Source organism: Corapipo altera, unplaced genomic scaffold (assembly GCF_003945725.1).
Source record: "Corapipo altera isolate COAL_440 unplaced genomic scaffold, ASM394572v1 181b, whole genome shotgun sequence".
NCBI lineage: Eukaryota > Metazoa > Chordata > Aves > Passeriformes > Pipridae > Corapipo > Corapipo altera.
In genome coordinates this window covers 2033223-2049928 of record NW_020884963.1, presented here as the reverse complement: position 1 = coordinate 2049928, position 16706 = coordinate 2033223, and positions in this window count along the sequence as shown.

Genomic DNA, 16706 nt, shown 5'->3' with positions numbered 1-16706 from the left:
AAAACTTCCACTCAAATGTTTAAATTACAGCCCTGTGTCTACATTACAACAAAGAAGGTCAGCAAGTCCAGGGTTATATTTTGCCTGCCAATAGTCTGTGGTACCCACAGCAGCTCCGAGAGGAGAATCGAGCCCACTGGCTTCAATAAGACAAAGCTAGAAAAAATTTCACAGCTCTTAAGTCATTTCCTTTGAATCATTTTGACAAATCTGCCTCTCTGACTGAACTTTCTCAGGGGAATTTCCAGGGAGAGAAAGAAAGATCATCCGGGGCTGGAGCTCTGGCAGTGATGTGGCTGAAGGACCCATAGACTTGAGTTTGTGTCTCTGCCGTCAAGTGCTCTCCTACGAATCTTTTGTTGCACCTGCTTGTCACAAAGGATGACTATAAATGTTTCCCATCATTCTCATTCCCACAGGGTGGTGCTACTATTTCCCAATAACCATTTATTTATTCACAGGGGTTGTGTGTAGGCAAACAACCCCACGCTGACGTCCCAGGCCCAGGGGAGCACAGGAGACACTTAAGTTCCAGCCTGTGAAGGTGTGAGGACTTGTTAAATTTACACAGGTGAGCAGAGCCATGACTTTAATTAAACCATTACAAGTAGAGAGCTGGTGTGTGATCTCTGACATCTCTGGGCTATCACATTTGCCTGATAATACTCTCTACTACCCTCCTATTTTATGTGATATGATATTTGTCTTGTTTTGAAAAGTGGCTTCTCACAGATAGTCAAAACTGTCTCCACTTGACTGATCCATTATTGTGATTTGATGAGTATTTGCATCAGCTGTTGGCATCTCTAAAAAGCTTCAGTGCTGTTTTCTTTTAAATTATCCTGACAAACTGAAGCATTACGCAGACAACATAGTGTATAAACCAAGGGAATACTCACACCTGCCTCTAGGGAAACCAAAACAGCAAACTTTTTGTGTTTTGCTGTTATCTATATCGTTTGAATAAAGACAGACAAAATGTTCAAGTACCTTTATGGAACAGGAGATAAAGCACCTCAAAGAGCTGATGAGACACTTGATTCATCATGTACCAACAGTTTATGCTCCCTAAAGCCCCAGTGCTGCACTTGTTCCCCAAAGGCAGCAACCCCTAAGAGGTGACAGAGAGCACATACAGGCCACGTGAAGTGGTGACATCAGGACCCCAGATGTCAGCTGGGGTTGACAATTCAGAGTTGAATCCTTTCCGTCTTTTTCCTACCACATGCCTAGAAATCCCTGCCACGTAAATCCCTTTGCCCTGCCTTATGTCCTGTGGGAACTGGGTGGTGGCAGGAACAACTACATTTGAAAACATTGTGCAACTTCATAGCTGTCAACTTGCAGTTACGTGATTTCCAACACCTCACAGGCGCAGCCGCAATGAGAGCGCAAGTTCTCGCTGTTCATTCAAGCTGACACTATAAATAGGCTGCTGCATTTGGGGGCAGAGCACGAAAATTCCAGCATTGGTGGGAGGAACAGGATTAAAGCAGCGATCTAAAGAGAAGCTGTTTCTTCCCTTTGATTACAGAGCTGCTGAAAGACCTTCTTATCCTGAGGATCAGCGGTTGCTTTAGGCCTTACCCATTCTAGGCCAAGACTAAAGTTCAGAAACTTCCTGTAAACAGCAGTTAAATTAAAATTAAGATCTTGCACGGTTGCAACAATCCAGCCAAATGGCAACATGTTTTCAGGCATGTGTTATCCAACCCAATACCACTGCAAAGCCTCTAATATCCAGCAGATTCTGTTGTGTCTCCCTAGGTGAGAGAAACCTCTCATCTTCAGACATTTATATCCGAGCCAACTGTCTAGACTTCCTATATAATGAGTGCAGAGGAACAGGCACCGGGGTGGAATTGCCCCCATTGCACTGCAGACATCAAAAAATGGATTAATTGCTCTCTAGCAATGCTCAATTCCATCCATGAATTATAGGGGTAGCCAAGAATTAGCCAAATGAGATGTTTAAAGTTAAGTGATAAGAATCCCACTCATCTCCCTTCCAGAAATGCTCAGCACAGCTGAGGGAGCTTATTTGGGTGCACAGACACGCGAGTTGGGTACGTTCTTGTCTGAAGGCCTCACTTTGTTCTGCTCACTGAAAGAAATGAGACTGTTGGCCAGGATTCAAGATCTGGCTCCAGGATCCTTCAGGGGAGCACACGTGGCTTGTGCAGTGTGATGGAAAGTGCTCTGGAAAAGGCTTTTTTACCAGGCTGACTGCTGAGAGTTCCTACATACTTCTTAACATAAAAGAAAGTGTGGGTGGAAATATGTTGAAGGATCATGGCAGTTCTCATTAATTATGAAGATCAAGAGGAGCTCTTACTGCTTTTTTGGTGTATTTCCTATACTGAAATTAGTCCATTAACTGTTACTTAAACTTCCCCCATCGGTATAATTTAATCATTAGCACAGTCTGGTTCCTGTTGTTCTACATTTTTAAAATAAACTACTTTGTTGCAGTAGCAGGGACTCTAAGGAATGTGGGACAGCACTCCACAGAAATACAAACCAATAAAACTGTACAACATTGCATGGCCAAAGACACAGTGACATTTTCATCACAAAGGTTGTTTCCTGTACACAACCCCAAAGGCAAGTGGACTTGCAGAAAAATTCAGCATCCATTAACTGGAGGCCTTCTGAAATAGTTTGGCCAGACGACCTACACAAGATCACACTGTCAATGGAGAACTTGGAATAGCTCTTTTATTAAATCAGTAGATTATCACCAGTCTTTCATCTGAAGAGGAAGCTCCTCTTTACAGATGAAGTAAATGACTCATGGAAAGTAAAAAAAATAACGTTTCTGTGATCACCCAGCTGAAACAGAAATATGTTGGTCGGCATCTGCATTTCAGAGTCAAACATCTACAACTAAGCATGACCCAAAAAAAAAAAAGTAATACAGGAGGATCAGAACGTGGAGAGACTGAAGAGAGATTTGGCAGTAATGAGCATAACATCTTATTCATGGGTGGGGGGGAAAAACACAGCAAAAAAAACAGAGGCTAAGTAGTGGATAAGCCATTCCAGCACAGTACCACATATTTATTTTCGTTGTTATTGCCCTAAAGCTTGTTGCTTGTCTAAATCAAGACGAAAGATCAGGCTGTCCTTTGTTAAGCCATTTTTAAAGATCAGGACAACTGCCAGGTGCACTTGCTCAGGCTGGCACAAATAAAGAGACTTTTATGTCTCCTGACCTCAAAGGTGAGCAAACATCACCTACATTTTGTAGACTCAGGAATCAAATTTGAGAGGGATTAGTTTATCTTCCCAAGGGCCCCTCTAATCCAGGTTGGACAGACTCTGGGAATTATCATGTCACTCAGTTCATGCATTTCTTTTTATCACATCCAAGCCAGAGAGGAAAGCCAGCCTTGATCTCCTGGTGTGGTGTCCTACACTCTGTTCATTAGGTGAAGCTGCAGCCTTCTTTTACAAAGCCTCTGGTAATTCTTTGTATAGCTCCATGTATCCTCCAAAAATACAGGGAGACAAAGATCACTCATAATGGGGCAACTCCATGTTCTCCCTGTTGCCAAAGCATCATGTCCACCAGCACCAGTTGCCTGCAAACCACCCAATCTCTGTTTCTGTGCATTGCAAATCAAAAGTCCTTCTGGATCACTATTTTTCATTGGATGTCAAAAAATTATTCCTTATTCTGCTGCTGCTCCAGGTATGTGCCACCTTCCTCAGACCTTCCTTGTTGTCACCAGGAGTGTGCAGATTTATTGTGTTCCCTGACCTGACCAAACAGGTTCTGTAACAAATTGGAGCCAGCCTGTACTTTATGGGGGAAAAAAAAGGCATTTATTTCCCTGTTGTTTGGGCCCTGCCACAAAGGTTGTTTCAGACCCAACAGATGTTTTCTACCAGAGCTACAGAATGTGCTGTGAGAGGCAGGAGAGTCCCATTTCCTTTGCATGAACTGGAATGTATTAGAAGATCAGAGCTGAGGGACAGGAGCCAGGATGAAAAGGTTTCCTATCTGTGCCCAGGAATTCAAAAAAGATTTCAGTACCTACAACCCAAGCTGTATTTAATGGGAAAGGGGAGGGAAATAAGCTCCAATTCTGACACTTAGAGAAAAGCCAGGCTTTTAATATGTCTTCAGCAGGTGGTGCATGGAGGTGGATTGGACTGCTGGCGTGGCTGTGGGCACTGACCACTGAACATCCAGTCCTGCCACTTTGGTTTCTCAGCCTTTAATTCTCCAGAAAAGCCAAGCTATCCCCAAAAAGGCACTGACACTGTAATTTAGCACAGTGCTTTCCCAGAAGATCCCAAAGCACACAAGGAACGGTCTTCATAACAAGCTGCAGATGAGAAAATTGGAGCATAAAGACACGTCAGTGACTCACAGTCCCACACAGGATCACCTACAGTCCACTGATTTCCAGGCACTAAAGCAGCTGATGAGCCAGTTGGTCCCAAACAGCTTTGTGAGGTGGGTGAGATGTAAGTCCCACACTGCTGAGCTCTGCCAGAGCTGTGCTGCTCCAGAGGAAGGTGTGGAATAGCAGCGATTTTCCTGTGTAAGGCAGAAGGAGTATGGAAAAGGCAGGAGGCCACTGACAGTACAACCAGCTGCCCTCTGCCTCCTGCCAACTTAGGGGTGCTTTTAACTGAGGAAAGGTTTCAACCAAAGACCCTGCCTGGCCTAACTGAAATACCAGAGTAGTGGGCAGAGCATAAATACACAGCTCAATGCCCTGAGCACATCGTGTCTCAGCACTGATGCAGGGGAATGGGCTCATATCCTGTCCTTGGGAAAGCACTGGAGAACCATCCACTGATCCCTGCTGTCATTTCTCAGTAAGATGTTAGAAGGTTTAAAGAACTGCTGGGATGGCTTTATAAAAAGGAGATTATTTCTTTATGCAGAATTAGTATTTCCTGTGACAGGAGAGTAGCAAGGATGCCCCGGACGACCTCACACACCAAGGGGATGTTGCTGCAGTGACTGCCAGGTGGAAAGGGCAGCCAGGACTCCGAGAAATCCCAGCCTTACTAAAACAGACATAGAAAGGCTGGGAAAGCCTGATCCTTTGCCAGGTGCTCATTTTCATTTTAGAATATTTACTACAGAAAATCCTTTATAACATGGATTTTAGTTGTCAAATGCCATGATACAACCCAGATCCAGGAACTTACACACACTTCTTCAGTTTCCTGTCCATTTAGTTTTATTAATTGCACTACATAAATTGTGTTGTATGTTCCAGTAAGGAAGAATCACTGTGAGAATGCTGCCAGTGTGGCTTTCTATAGAGCAGTGTACAGGGAAACATCAGAATTGGACTCTAATCTAGTTTCTGGGTTTACTGCTGGTGTAAAATGGAAATTCCCCCCATCTCAATAACTGCTTTCACTAACAGTGAAAGAGGAACAATGATACCAGCCTGATCTGTAAAGTGCTTTGAGCTGACCAGACTAAATGTGGAAGATACATGTTAAAATAGCTCACGCTGCCTACTCTGCCTCAGTCCTAACTACTGACAGACAAGCTCAACATAACATACAACAAATACAAAGTTAACAAGTGGGGAAAAAACCCAAATACGAAGTTAACAAGTGGAAAAATACAATTAAGTTAAATTAACCTGTGGAATTCAATGCCAGAATATATTAAAGGTAATTAAGATAATTATATTGCAGCTGTAGCTATGTTAATTCTAATGAGAATTAAAAAGTACAAGACAATCCTTAACTCTTGGAAAAAAGTAAACTTCTCTAAGCAGATTCTATGATTGTTTGGTATCACAATTTACGTTTTCCTCTCTATTTTCTTTGAGCCTGTGATAACAGTCAGATTCTCAGAGGAGTTGTTGCCTGAACAGGCTCCTTGTTTGTTCCAGTAGGTATCAACCTGCACCTTTCATTTCCCATTCTTTGCAATACATCTAAGAATGTTTGTGGCAACAGAACAGAAATTGCTGGTTACTCTCTGAGATGTTTATTGAAGAAAGGAAATAAATAATTGACTCTTTCTTTGTGTAAAAAAACTTAAAAATAGGAACTAAGATATGTCACACCCATCTAGCATTCTAAGAAAAGAGATGAAGATATTTACAAACTGGGCTTAAAATGTCATGGAAACAGCTGCCCTCCCAACAGACTGAAATTCATTTCCTTGTTGTATCCAGGCGAGTTTGGCAGAGAAACCCACTGCATCCATACCTATGTATCACATCAAAAGCTGTGATATTTAAGCAGACTACAAATACCAACCCAAAAAAACTAAGAAATTAGCATTCTTTGTTGGGCTTTTTTTTTGTTTGCAAGTGGGCTTGTTTTAAAAGATTATTAATACTTTGTGACATCGAGGTCGTAAAACAAAGCCATCCAGCAATTCCAGAGAAAATTGCCTGGAGAATGACATACTGCAGTGACCTTCAGGTCCCAAAAGTCTGACATTTCCCCCACTTAGAATCCCCAGCTCATGTGGATCCCCCTTCACAGGGTGATGTGACTGATGTGGGGAAGAACAGCTAAGGAGGATTGTAATGCAAGGCTTTGCCCTGCAGTTGTTTCCAGAAAAAAATAAAGAGGATTTTAGAGTTAACCCCTGTAAATAGCACTTCAAACTTGCAGGGCAGTTTCACTCTCCTTGGCCTCACTTTGCAAAGAAAACATATCACTATATTCAAAGACCAGCTTGTGTCCCTGGTAGATCTAGAAGTACACAAGCAGGTCAATCTGGGCAGGAGATGAAAAGAAACTAGAACCTTGTTGGATTCATTCCATCATCACTGCCTTGGGACTGTGCTGTTTTGAGAGGTGTGGAATGCATAAAAAATACTGTGAGCCTGTATGCCAGAAGCAGACAGAAGGGTGAAATACTTCTCCCGTACCAGTGTGGGCTTGCAGGAGGCGGGTGTCATTCCCAACACAAAACAAGACCTGTCCCACAACAATTCTGGATTTGTTTTCACAGGATCTATGCCTGCAGACTGCCAAAGCCACGGGCTCAGCAAGGACGTGCTGCCACCCAGCTCTGCTGGAAGCCAGTCTCTGATCTCTGCAGCAGCAGAGAATTCGGGATCATTTCCCACCTCCACGACCTCCGGGCACAGCCGGATTGTCTCTGGGACCCTCTCAGCGAGAGAGGTGGTTTGTCACCCATTCCAATGAAACCTCATCCAAGCCCCCATCGTGCTCCCAGCCTGCTGATTTCAGCAGGGAACTGAGGCCCAAATTTAGCAGAAGTCACAAGTGCAGGTTTAACTTCACGTACAGGAGCAATCTCCATGCAATTAATGAGATTAGACACATCAGGAAAGTCAGCTCCACACCACGTGTGTGCTGCTGTGCTGTCCTTGCAGGTGCACAGCCCCCTAATCAGGATCAAGCCTTTCCCTGTGTCGTATTTTTTTGAGGTGCAGTAGGATGCCATTAGAGACAGCACAAGCTTTTAGTTTGTAAACCCTTTATTTGTTCAGGAAAGATCCACTTTGCTGCAGCATATGATTTTATAATTACATTCCTGCCTTCTACCCCATTTTCCAGCTACATAAGGAAGTCAAATGCCTCGCTCGAGGTCACACTGACTGATGTACCGGGGAAAGAAAGTCTATTTCTGGCAGCTGAGATGTCTTTTCAATCATTCATTTCCATTAAATTCCGGTTCTAATAAATGGATTTATAACCTACAATCTAGAGCAGATGAGGTGTGTGAGATTCATCTGTACAGCTGGCACTCAACATGGCTGTGTGTGCACACAACAGGCTGTGGCACTGCCTCCTGGAGTTATTTTCAGTAAGTAATATTTCCATTCTGAGATGAGGTTTACTAAGCACAGTTGTGATTATTACAATGCACTGAGACAAGGGATGCTCCTAAAGGCCATTTTTTTGCTCTATTCTGGTTGTATGGGGTCAAACCATCCACTCACAGCTAAGCCCAACGAAGCATCTGACTGATAAACTGTGCAATCAATCCCATTTGTACAGCTGCTACACACCCATTTTACAACAAAGACGGTGTGGGCAGCTCTGTCTTACTCTATTCCACTCCAGCATGACTCCATGAAGGAACTCAGGGCAGGTGGTATTTGTATTGCAGAATCACCCATGGACAGGAGCTGAACCCCTGAAAGGTAGAGAGGGCAACAGCTCAAGCCCAGCTCATATTCACCTCAAATGACAGTATGGAATATTTGCTGGCCTTTCAGTACCTTTATCACCTGATGTCATGTGCATTTTAGGAGCTTTTAACTAGGAATTCACTGATCAGACAAAGAGGGATGTCCCTGCAGAACAGAATAGTCACACATATTCAATTTATAAGCCCTACTTCTTGGGTAGCACTTTGCCTGAGTAAGAATCCTCCCATAGTGCAGCAATAAACAGTATTTTACATCAGTGACAACTGAAATACTGAGCAAATACCTTGAACAACTTTGTTTAATTTTAGCAGAGGAGTGGATGAAATAACCAAATAATCACCAAATAACCACTGTAAGGCTGGGGGAATCTGCATTTCGTGTGTAGGCATTAAAAGTAATATTTTTCAACATCTAAAACCTTTTTCTGAGCTACCAGTCAATTTGTATTTAACCAAACCTATAGAGAGTCACACACAAGTATCCTTTGCATGTACAAATATGTAAATACATGCACATAGACACACTTATTAATATGTATAAACTGCAGAAGAAGTCAGTTGTACTCAATGTAGTGGATAAAGGCCACATTAAATACTTTTATACACAGTACACACTTTTGCTATTTACTCATATGGGTAAGAAAGTTATACTTGACATCCCTACACCTCATCCATTAAGTCTTCAAAGTAGGAGCACAAGCACAGTCACCAAGAGGGTAAATGCTATTATTTAACATTAGTATTTGCATATCATGTCTATTAAATCTGAACAAAATGCCAAGACAAGAGGAGCTGCAAGAAAAATTGAGCTAATGCAAAAGAATCTTGATAAACTCTGGAAGCAGGTGGAAAAATCAAGATGTGATTCAGCTATCACAAGGGATTGTACAAGTCCATGTTGATCTGGAAAAATAAAAAATAGTAATAAAAAAAGGAGGGAGGGGAGAGACTGAAAATTGAGCATCAGCTCTGAGGAAAAAAATAATAGTTTCAGTTCAAACTGAAATATTTAAATTCCTCAGTTACAAACTGCTTGAAATAAGTTATCACAAAGTGATCTGTTCCCCAGTATTGGCTCCAGACAGTACAACTCACACTGCAAACAGTCACTAGACTAAGTCCTAGAGCCCTTTCCTCTCTCCTCTGCTCTGTCTGCCCATGAGGGAGGAGGCATCAGCAACCACAGCAATAAAAAGCAGTGGCAACACCAGCTGGCAGTGGTTTCCTCTCTTCGTGGCTCCAAGAGAGCAGCTCATATTTTATTCATGAAAAACGAGGCCTCTGGAGGTCTAAGCAAAAAAAAAAAACCAAAAAAAACCACAAAAAAACCAACAGGAAGTAAATATTTCTTGGGGACACTCAGTCACAGGCTGGCAAGTGTCCAGGACGTGGAGAAGGAGGGGCAGGGGTGCAGGATGGAGGCACGAAAGCTCTCTTCCTTCCAGCCTTCCTGCCAGGGGAGGAAGGGGGATCACAAAGGGCAAACTGCACCCGGAACGTCCTGCTTGGTGACCCAGAGGAGCAGGGAACAGACTCAGCTGGTGTCCTGCAGTGGGGGCCTGCAGGGAGTCACTGCATTGCCCGGGGAACGTGTGCTGGGTGGGCAGCATGTGTGCACACCAGGATGGGATCCCTCTGGGGTTTGGTTGGGAGAGGCTGTTTACCCCTGCAACTTGCATTAACTCTTGCTTTGAGTTCTCTGAGTAATCTCTCTCCCCACTTCAGAATCAGAGAATATGCTGAGTTGGAAGGGACCCCTCAGGATCATTGAGTCCAACTCCTGGCCCTGCACTGACACCCCAAGACTCTCACCATGTGCCTGAGAGCACTGTCCAAATGCTTCCTGTACTCAGACAGGAAGCTGTGCCCACTGCCCTGGGGGGCCTGTTCCAGTGCCCCACCACCCTCTGGGTGAAAAACTTTTTCCTGATATCCAACCTAACCACCCCCCAGCTCAGCTCCCGCTGTTTCCTGGAGTCCTGTCTCTGGTCATGAGAGTGAAGAGATCAATACCTGCCCCTCCACTGCCTCTCATGAGGATGCTGAAGACCACAATTAGGTCTCCCCTCTTCTCACACTCATGTCCCAAAACTACATCACCCGAAAGGCAGTTTTACAAGTGCCTTTAGAATAAGAGCACACCTGAGCCCAGAATAAACACCTTCCTGGGAAAAATGATCTCTTCCCACATAGTCAGACAGGACTCTTCCATTTCCTTGTGTCCCCAATAACAGACCACTCTTAATATCAGTAGAGAAAACCATCCTCTGCAATCCTTCACTTCCCTGAGGAAATGGATGTGAAGGTGCTGATGTCATTTGTCATCTTTGGTTGTGTGCAGGGGAACAACCATCAGCCCCTCAGCTCAAACCCAACGCCCAGCACTGGCTGTGCCTCCCTTCATGAGCCTTTCCTTCAGTGCTGACTGTTTCTGAACTCTAATTATTTTGCACAGGACACTCTAACAAAAACTTTCTGAGAGGCCTGAACTCCTCCTTGTGATTTCTGGAATCTGCAGGGAAAGAACTACCTGTTACTTTCTGACAGACTTCCTAAAAGAGGACACACGCAGTAGAAGAATTATCACTTCAAAATTACAGAAGAAATGTAGCATTTTACATTAACATCCCTCCCTCATTGTTTTAATTACTGCCTAATGAATATTAGCCTTCAGAATACCTCCCCTGCAGGGCTGAGCAAATGAGAAACAAGTCATAGCAGGGCAGTCAGAATGAAAGGAAGGGGAAAAAACCCAAGACAATAAAAACCCACACACATAAGGAAAGGTAGAAAAATGCACCCCGGGATGCAGCAGCCAACATTCCTTTAATAGTGTCAGCATCTTATATGTACTTTCGTGGGTGGCAGTAAAATACATGGGTTAATAATGGCATGTGGTGGGATTAAATAAAAAATTAATTCATATTTAAAGTACCATAAGGAATGGTATAGGGTCAAGGAGAAGAAGAAATAATTCTCTATCAGTGCAAGCATCACCCAAGATTACTGCTGTAGATGGAAATTTAAAAAAAAAAAAACAACCAACCAACAAACTAAAAAATCCACTGAGATTCTATCAAAAACCCATATGTAAGAAATGGTTTCAGGCTTCTCCAAGCCACTTTTGACAGAAACCTTGTACCCTGTGACTTGCTCCATAAGGCACATTCTGCCCTGGTTTGTTCACCTGGAAGGGGCAAAGCCCAGGTGACTAATGCAAGAAAGGGAAACTTTTTTTTCCTGTCCCCATTTCTCAGACTTCTGTGATAACTGCAAACAATGACCAACAAATGCCTTAAATCAAAGGATACAGTGAACCTAATTAAGGTTTAATTTAGGGAGGCAGCCTTAAATTTAGGGATTTAGCCCAGGAGGAAGGAAGTCTGGATTGCAGGTTAATATCCAAAGGCTTACCTGCACAGGGATGTCCTGTCACAGCTCCATTGAAAAAGGCTGTCTGGAGCTCCAGGGGCTGCAGCCAACTCTGCCTGTGCAGTGCCAGCTCATGCAGCACCTGGGCTCTGCTGGACTTTAACCCCACAAACCAGAACACACCTTCATCCAGTCACACAGCACTGTTTCCTTTCATGTCCTCCCAGACTCAGGAAAAGTTCGTGAGCCTGGGACAATCAAAATCCGAGTGCATAGTTTGGTATTTGGCTCTAGACTTACTATACCAAGTCATCATTTCAATCCCAAACTGATATGCAGCCACTAAAACAAAAAGTCTTGTTTTTCATTTCATATCTAGGCAAAGCCACACCAAACATTTGGAGTAAAATTCACCTGTACACACAGAGGTCTGAAGAAAACAGCCACATTTTTATTTTTGCCAGATTTTTCTCTCTTCCTCTATGATAAGCACTCTACAGTCCAGCCAGACTCTAAATTCAGCTCAGGGCTGAGTCCTCGAGCAGAAGGCTCACAGAGCCATCAGGTTCCTTCTTCTTCATCAAGATCCTTCCTCTTACACAAGGGAGCCCCAGCCAGGCACTTGCTCTGCGGGATGCTCTTTGCAACATCCACATTTGGCATTAAGTCATGCACAGAGTCGCTTCCTCAGTGAAGAGGGGGACTCACGTCCTCCCTGGAGCCCAACAGAACCCTGCTCCAGTCCCTAAAGGTGACACGCGATCCTGACAGGGAGGAGAAAAGGTGCTGCTCGCTGCCAACCCCACCTGCAGGTGCGAACAGCCAGGTGCCCACAGGGACACTGCACGGGGAGAACAGGAACAGAGGATCATTCCCCTCTCCCACGCTTCCAGCGTTAGGAGCCAACAACTGCGTTTTGGCATCTAGGAGAGCGCATGCACAGAGAACTTACCTGGTTTTGCCGACAAAAGAGGAATTCCAGGAGAAACTCAACTCCCTTGGCTGTCACGGGTTACCCTGCGCGGCTTTAATCCAGGTGTCCGTACTCCCTCTACTGACTGAAGCTGTAACCGCGCGGCTGGGCTTGGGCTGGACACTCGTCGCTCTCTATTATGCGCTTGAAGAGGAAAAAGAAAGGAAATTTCCGTCATATTTTTAGTCTGAAGCATCCAGAGGGCAAGGGAGCAGGGCTCTACTGCTGAATGCTTTTCTTGTGACCTAGTGTAAAGCACTAGAAAAATTGCAATTTGTTCCTCAACATGCGCATAAAAACTATAATAAAGCTTATCTGGCTTAAAAATGGCAGTGATCTAAATCTACTCTTTCTTCAGATGATTATAGAAAAGAGTTTTCTGCAACTTTAGAGTCTCCTGGTAGCAATAAGCTGAACTTGATCTTTCCAGCTCCTCTGTCACCACGGCCTGTGCCTTGCCTCACTTCTAGCAGTATGAGTTTCCTAACTGCAGATGAAGGTGTTATGCTGCTTACAATTTCACGTGGCAGCATCAGAAAAAGAATTAAAGTGCTTAATGAACATGTAAAAAGCAATGAGGTAGGATAAATAGAAGTGCTCAGGTGGGCAGGTGTATCTACCCAGATTGTTCTAGGGAGCTGCTGTTGCTCTGCAGCTACTGGAGATGCTCATGGGAGAGAAAGGATGAGGCAGAGGATGGGAAAATAAACAGGGAGATGGGAGTGTACTGGTGGAATGTGGGACCTCAGCCATTATACTTGGGAAGAAATTTTAAATGTGCCCATGACATTAGATCAGCACAGCTGTACCTCCCAGAGCCATTCTGTGGATAACCCACGTGAAGAGTGGAGGGATGCTGTGATGCTACAAGAACAAGGACAAATTAATACCTGCATATACTGTCAGCATCATCCTGGTTGTGCTCTAGAGCTCAAGCCCAGCAGCTCTGCAGCAATCAGGGCCCCTGTCAGTCTGGGTGCAGACACGTCAAGCCCAGGAAACCTCCTAATACGGTGATGCCCTATTTCATGAAGCACCAGCCCAGCCTCCCTCCCAACAGCCCCATCATTACTTTCACTCCTGCTATTTGTACCAGCTCTACTCTCTGCTTTCAGCCTCAGTGAACACAGGATAAAATGGTTGGTAGCATCAGCATTCATTGCACTGTCTCCAGCCTAACTGTGTGAAAGGGAGAGGGCACAGCCTCCGAGGGGACTGCAGACTCCACACGTCCCTGCCAGAGAGGCCATCTGTGCTGTGTGACCTACTTGTGGCTGTGGAACAGCAGCAGAGGAGGGGACAGCTTGAACTGTGGTTGTGGGGCTGGGGATGGACAGCCCAAGGAACTCTGCACTTCCCTTAACACTGCAGTTTAAGATCTCAGCCCTGTCCTCCTAGACCTGCAGGGTAACGCAGTAGTGTTGCCCTGACCATAATGGCAGGCTGAACTCACAGATTCAACCCAAAAGCAAAATGACCTTGGATACTAAACAGCTGTCCCCTCCCTCCCCAAACCACTCTATATAAGGATTTTTTATTAGTGATTATACAGATCCATACTTTAACCATTGCCTAAAGTTGTTTCCTCTCATGCTTTATTTCTATTGCCTTCTGGGGTTTCCAATTCACATCCCCCACCATAACTTCCTCGCTTGTTGCTCTTCACTGTCTTCAACTACTGCCTCACTTTCAGTGTCTTCACTAATTTCAACTTGTTGTTCAGGCTCCAAACAAGCCACCCTCACTTTCACCAACCAGAGCATGCAAAACAGCAATTCTCCTGCCACAGCTTCTGCATTTACCCAACCCCCCGATGAAACCAGTTGCATTGGGCTTTAGTTTCCCTGTGGGGACCAGAGCATGAGCTCTTAACTGGAGCTGGTCTGAGAAGAGCCTTCCTACTATCTTTAAAGGACCTGTTCCCACCTCAAGCAGTTGCAGATGGGAATTCCCTGCTGCTGGGGCAACCACAAGATCATGATTTATTTCTCTGATGGGTATCCCCACTACTGGTAGTAGATGCTGTTTGAATATACTGAACCCTGCTGACTAAACCATTAGCAAAAAGCCTTTCCCTGTACTTTATACTGATTACAAGCTTTTTCTATATATCTTTTGGGGTGGCAGGGAGAGAGGCCAGAAAGAATAACCTTAAATTCAGGATTATTCTCCTTTCAGGATAATTCTCCTCTCGGGATAATAGAATTATCCCGAGAGGATAATTCTCCATGCATGTGAATTTGGGCACATCAAAAGTTCTGCTATTTCAGCACTGAATTTGGAATTCATTTTGCCTTGGAGGTATCCTATGATCTCAACAGATGGACTAGAACAAAAACTATTCAGATTTTGGGGCACAAAGGGCTTTAAAACTTTCAGCTCACATCTGCCTGTCCATGTGCCACACACCCCTCTCAATATTGTTGTGCCTTCAATAAATACTTGTTCTGTGCTTGATAAGCCACTGTGAGAAGCTCCTGCCTACACAGGGGCTGCAGCATTTAGACCACGCTCCAAAGCACATTTATTTCAATTATTAGCAGAAACATATCGCAAAATCTGTCATCAGGCTCTCTGCAACAGTTCTTATCATTAGCCTTTCCTGGTGTCCTTTGGGTGCTTATCAGCAGCAATCCCTACACATGAAGTGGAAGAATTAACGCTGGCCAGGAAAATGATATCTTATCTAGAAGCTGGTACTTCCTAAGAGCAGAAGTACTGTTTAATTTGGCAAGAAACCAAAGCATGTCCAGGGTGCTGCACTGACAGGCTGTTACAACCAGCAGTGCTGCAGTATTTCACTGACTCATGTCGGGTTCTGCTGAGCACTGCACAAAGTTAAATCCAGACACAAGAGTAACAGAGTGAGTTTGATTAGTACAGGAACAAACAGTCTGAATACCCAAAAAAACCCGCCAACTCTTGCCCTCATATGCCACATGCTTGTGTTATTTAATTGTCTACTTTACCTCCAGTGGAGGCAAAGTTAATCCACTGTTAATTCAGCCAGGCACATGAAGGCTGCTGACCACTTCCAATTTCACCCTCACACAACACTTATCCTGAAAGCACCAAGAACTGCTACAGCTGTAAATAAAAACAATATGCAAAACAAGATTGAAGCACTGACCACCCCATCCACATAAAAACTCAGACGTGAGACTGCGCTTTGCACAACAGAAATTTCACCCTCCAGACTTTTAGAGCCTCAGGAGAAACTCAGCAAACTCCATCACTGTCAGGCCACAGGCAGAACCTGTTCTGCAGGCTGGAGGCAAATGCTCATATGCCAGCCTCAAAATACCAATAACAGGCACTGACAGTAACACTGGAATACAAATGTTGTGGCAAATGAGAGGAAGTAATGCCCTTAGAGGAGAGGCACCACTCACACAGGGCTTCAAATATGGTCAGGTCCGAGTTCCTGCCTCGCACCAATCTTAAATTAGAAACACTTCCCAAGGAATCAGAGCCCAGACTGAAGGACAGATGCTCTGCTCACTGAGCCAACACAAATGTCATTAGTTATGTGGAGCATAAGCAGAGCTGAAAGATGTTCCAAGACCCCACTAACTGCTGAGGTTGAAATGAGTACTGATATCCAAATTCTAACACTACAGATGCTACAACTCAGTTCTCTATTAGGGGCTGGTCATATGCAAGGACACCAATGGGCTCAGTCATCAAAATTATCAATTAAGAGAAAAATCACTGGTTTTGACTGAAGGCCACCTTTACTTAACCCAGGAAATAACATGTAGAATCAAAGAATCCAGACTGGTTTGGGTTGGAAGGGACATTAAAGCTCATCCAGTCCCTCCCCTTGCCATGGGCAGGGACACCTTCCACTAGCCCAGGTTGCTCCAACCCCGTCCAACTTGGCCCTGGACACTTCCAGGGGCAGCCACAGCTTCTCTGGGCAACCTGTACACCTTTTATGTGTTCAATAAATAGCACCAGATCCACCACCCACCATTACAGCACAACAACTTAACAGCGTAACAGCACTTTGCGACGCAACTTTTATTGTTTTCATTTTATAAGGGGAAATAGAGGAGGCCAGAAGAAACAAAAGTTTAGACCCCTGAAATGCAGATATATTAATATCTTTAATATCTTAACCACTCAGTAGGGTAGAAGAGCAGCAAGACCCCCAACAGCCGAGCACAAGCCCACCCAGCCGTGCTGCGACAGTCACCGCAGGGACAGTCACCGCAGGGACAGTCACCGCAGGGA